The following is a 5,321-nucleotide window of genomic DNA, read 5'->3' on the forward strand; positions in this document are numbered from 1 at the left end:
AACCTGAGAACAGAAATATTGTAAATAAAGAAAACATCTAATAAAAAATAATTAAAAAAATATTGGAAATCACAAAGAGAGACAACTCTGGAGATAGAAAACCTAGGAAAGAAGTCAGGAGTCATAGATGCCAACATCTCCAACAGAATACAAGAGATAGAAGAGCTCAGGTGGAGAAGATATCATAGAAAACATTGACATGACAATCAATGAAAATGCAATGTGCAAAAAGATCCTAACCCAAAACATCCAGGATATCCAGGACACAATGAGAAGACCAAGCCTAAGGATAATAAGTATAGAAGAGAGTGAAGACTCCCAACTTAAAGGTCCAGCAAATATCTTCTACCAAATTATAGAAGAAAACTTCCCTAACTGAGAGAAAGTGATACCCATGAACATGCAAGAAACCTACAGAAATCCGAATAGTTCTGACCAGAAAAGAAATTCCTCTCGTCACATGATAGTCAAAACACCAAATGTACAAAACAAAGAAAAAAATATTAAAAGCAGTAAGAGATAAAGCTCAAGTAACATATAAAGGCAGACCTATCAGAATTACATCAGACTTCTTGCTAGAGACTATGAAAACTAGAAGAACTTGTGCAGATGTCATACAGACACAAATGCCAGCCCATGCTACTATACCCAGCAAAACTCTCAATTAGCATAAATGGAGAAAACAAGATATTCCATGACAAAAACAAATTTACACAATATCATTCCAGAAATCCAGTACTTCAAAGGATAATATATGGAAAACTCAAACATAAGGAGGGAAATTACACCTTAGAAAAAGCAAGAAAGTAATCTTTTAACAAAACTAAAAGAAGATGGGCACATGAACAGAATTCCAACTCTAACAACAAAAATAACAGGAAGCAGCAATTATTTTTTTCTTAATATCTATTAATACCAATGGACTCAATTCCCCAATAAAAACACACAAGCGAAAAGACTAGTTATGTAAACAGGACCCAACATTTTACTACATACAGGTAAACCACATTAGTGACAAAAACAGAGTACCTCAGAGTAAAAGGCTTGAAAACAGTTCTCCAAGCAAATGGTCCCAAGAAATAAGAACTTCTGGAGTAGCCATTCTAATATCAGATAAAATCAACTTTCAACCTATAGGGATCAAAAAACATAAGGAGGGATACTTCATAGCTATCAAAGTTAAAATCTACCAAGATGAACTCCCAGTTCTGAATATCTGTGCTCCACATGCAAGGGCATCCACATTGAAAAAAAAACACCAAAAACCAAAAACAAACAAACAAACGAACAAAAAAACCACCCTTTACTAATGCTCAAAGCACACATTGCACTGCACACAATAATCGCAATAGACTTCAACACCCCAGTCTCATCAATGGACAGACCATTGAAACAAAAACTAAACAGAGGCATAAGGAAACTGGCAGAAGTTACAAAACAAATGGATTTAACAGATAACTATAGAACACTTTATCCTAAAACAAAAGGATATACCTTCTTCTCAACACCTCATGGTACCTTCTCCAAAGTTGACCATATAATAGGTCACAAAACAGTCCTCAACAGATACAAGAAAATTGAAATAATCCCATGCGTCCTATCAGATCACTATGGACTGAGGCTGCTCCTCAATAACAACATAAACAATAGAACGCCCACACACACGTGGAAGCTCAACAACACTCTACTCAATGATAACTCAGTTAAGGAAGAAATAAAGAAACTAAAGACTTTTTAGTGTTTAATGAAAATGAAGCTACAACATACCCAATCTTATTGGACACAATGAAAGTTTCCTAAGAGGAAAACTCATATCTCTGAGTGCCTCCAAAAAGAAAATTAAGAGAGCACACACTAGCAGCTAGATAGCACATCTGAAAGCTCTAGAATAAAAAGAAGCAAATTCACCCAAGGTGAGCAAATGGCAGGAAATTATCACAGCTGAAATCAACCAAGTAGGAACAAAAAGAACTATACAAAGAATCAATCAAACCAGCAGCTGGTTCTTTAGGAAAATCAATAATATAGATTAACCCTTATTCTGATTATCCAGAGGGCACAGGGACAGTCTCCAAATTAATAAACTTAGAAGTGAAAAGGGAGACATAACAACAGAAACTGAGGAAATCCAAAAAATCACCAGATCCTACTACAAAAGTCTACACTCAACAAAACTGGAAAACCTAGATGAAATGGACAATTTTCTAGAAAGATACCAGGTACCAAAGTTAAATCAAGATCAGACAAATGATCTAAACAGTTCCATATACCCCTAATGAAATAGAAACCGTCATAAATATTATCCCAACCAAAAAAAAAAGAAAAAAGCCCAGAACCAGATGGGTTTAGTTCAGAGTTTTATCAGACCTTTAAAGAAGACCTAATACCAATATTCTTCAAAATATTCCACAAAATAGAAACAGAAGGAACTCTACCAAATTCATTCTATGAAGCCACAATTATTCTTATACCTAAACCATACAAAAACCTAACAAAGAAAGAGAACTTCAGACCAATTTCCCTTATGAATATCAATGCAAAAATACTCAACAAAATTCTTACACACTGAATCCAAAAACACATCAAAATGATCATCCACCATGATCAAGTAGGCTTCATCCCAGTGATTCAGGAATGATTCAATATATAGAAATCCATCAAAGTAATCAACTATATAAACAAATGCAAAGAGAAAAAAACATATGATTATCTCATTAGATGCTGAGAAAGCATTTGACAAAATCTAACATCCCTTCATGATAAAAGTCTTGGAAAGATCAGGAATTCAAGGCCCATACTTAAACATAGTAAAAGTAATATACAGCAAACCAGTAGCCAACATCAAACTAAATGGAGAGAAAATTGAAGCAATCACACTAAAATTGAGAATTAGACAAGGGTGTACACTCTTTCCCTACTTATTTAATATTGTACTTCAAGTCCTAGCCAAAGCAATTAGACAACAAAAGGAGATCAAAAGATAAAAATTGGAAAGGAAGAAGTCAAATTGTCACTGTTTGCAGATGATATGATCATATACTTAAGTGATATAAAAATATCCACCAGAGAGCTCCTAAACCTGATAAACAACTTCAGCAAAGTATCTGGATATAAAATTAACTCTGGCAAATCAGAGGCCTTTCTCTATACAAAGGATCAACAGGCTGAGAAAGAAATTAGGGAAACAACACTCTTCACAATAGTCTCAAATCATATTGTATACCTTTGTGTGACTGTAACTAAGCAACTGCTTATGGATTGGCAGGAAATTTTCACTCAGGTGAAAGCAGATGATGGCAAGGATGTAGAGAAGGAGGAACACTCCTTTATTGCTGGTGGGATTGCAAGCTGGTACAACCACTCTAGAAATCAGTTTGGCGGTTCCTCAGGAAATTGGACATAGTACTACCTGAGGACCCAGGTATACCACTCCTGGGCATATACCCAGAAGATGTGGCAACATTTAATAAAGACACATGCTCCACTATGTTCACAATAGCCTTATTTATAATAGCCAGATCTGGAAAGAACCCAGATGTCCTTCAATACAGAAATGGATACAGAAAATTTGGTACATTTACACAATGGAGTACTATTCTGCTCTTTAAAACTATGAATTCACGAAATTCATAGGCAAATGAATGGAACTAGAAAATATCTTCCTGAGTGAGGTAACCCAATCACAAAAGAACACCCATGGTATGCACTCATTGATAAGTGGATATAACCCCAGAAGCTCAGAGCATCAAACATACAATCCAAAAACCATATGAAACAAAAGGAGAAGGAAGACAAAAGTGTGGATAATTTGATCTTTCTTAGAAGAGGGAACAAAATACCCATGGAAGGAGTTACAGTAACAAAGTGTGGAACAGATACTGAAGGAATGATAAGCCAGAGACTTCCCCATCTAAGGATTCATCCCACATAGAATCACCAAACCCAGACACTATTTTGGATGCCAACAAGTGAATGATCACAGGAGCCTGATATCCTGTCTCCTGAGAGGTTTTGCCAGTGGCTGACAAATATATAAGTGGAGGCTCACAGCCATCCATTGGACTGAGCACAGGGTCCCTAATGAAAGAGCTAGAGAAAGGACCCAAGAAGCTGAAGGGGTTTACAGCCCATAGGAGGAACAACAATATAAACTAACCAGTAACCTCAGAGCTCCCAGGGATTAAACCACCAACAAAAGAGTACTCATGGCGGGACTCATGCCTCCAGCTGCATGTTGCAGAGGATGGCCTAGTCGGTCATCAGTGGGAGGAGATGCCCTTGGTATTGTGAAGGCTCTATGCCCGCATATAGGGGAATGCTAGGGCCAAGAAGCAGGAGAGGGTGGGTTTTTGAGCAGAGGGAGGAGGGAGGTAATAAGTGGTATTTCAGTGGGGAAACCAGGAAAGGGGATAACATTTGAAATGTAAATAAAGAAAATATCTAATAAAAATTTAGTTCTTCATTAGTTCATCTCATTTCACTATAATTTAAAATGTATACATATAAATTAAAAAGTTCATAAAATAAAAAAAAAAGACATGTTTGCCATTCCTGGAACAGGCAGTACAAAAATAATCATAGTTATGTTTACAGATGGGATATAGATCTGTCGGTGAGAAATAGTGCTATAATCATGAGGAATGGACATAGTTTGTCTTTGCTATAGAATGGCTTCTAAACCTATCATGGATGCAGGTTGGTTCTACACTATATTAAATAATATAGTTATACAATTTAGCCTGAAATTTCTTTTTAGCCCTAAAGCACAAAATGTCATTTCGCTCTGAGTTTAGGTCACTAAAGCTTAAGAAAACTACAGGATTTTAAAGATAACCAAATGAAACTACGTGTGTGCTCTTTTCTGTCCAGTATTCCTCGGAATTTATGCTGAGACTTCTCTTAGAGGCCTCCTGTTGATGATCATTTTGTCAATTTACTGATCAGTTCTGTTGAACATGGAATCTGTTTTACTTTGCTTCTGTTTGCTGATCAGAGCCCCACTAAATATTTGAGTGCTGCATTTACTTATTTCCATCCATAATTTTCTTCTGGCTGATAAAAAACCTTTGCTGGAGAATAATAAGGCTGGTTGAGCAACTGGGTTTGGAATTTCTTCAGTTTCGACATGAGTTTATCATCTGACACCATGCCTATAGTTAACCTGGATAAACTAAAGGAGGAGCACAGAGATATGGTTTGAATATCTCTTCCAACTTTGGAATGTCTGAGGATGATAAGAAGCTGAAAAAATGGAAGGAGAGATTTGGTACTGTGACAAGTTCATGTGGAACTGGAACCACAGAGGATACAGAACAAATAAA

This window comes from Mastomys coucha, chromosome X (assembly GCF_008632895.1).
Source record: "Mastomys coucha isolate ucsf_1 chromosome X, UCSF_Mcou_1, whole genome shotgun sequence".
Taxonomy (NCBI): Eukaryota; Metazoa; Chordata; class Mammalia; order Rodentia; family Muridae; genus Mastomys; species Mastomys coucha.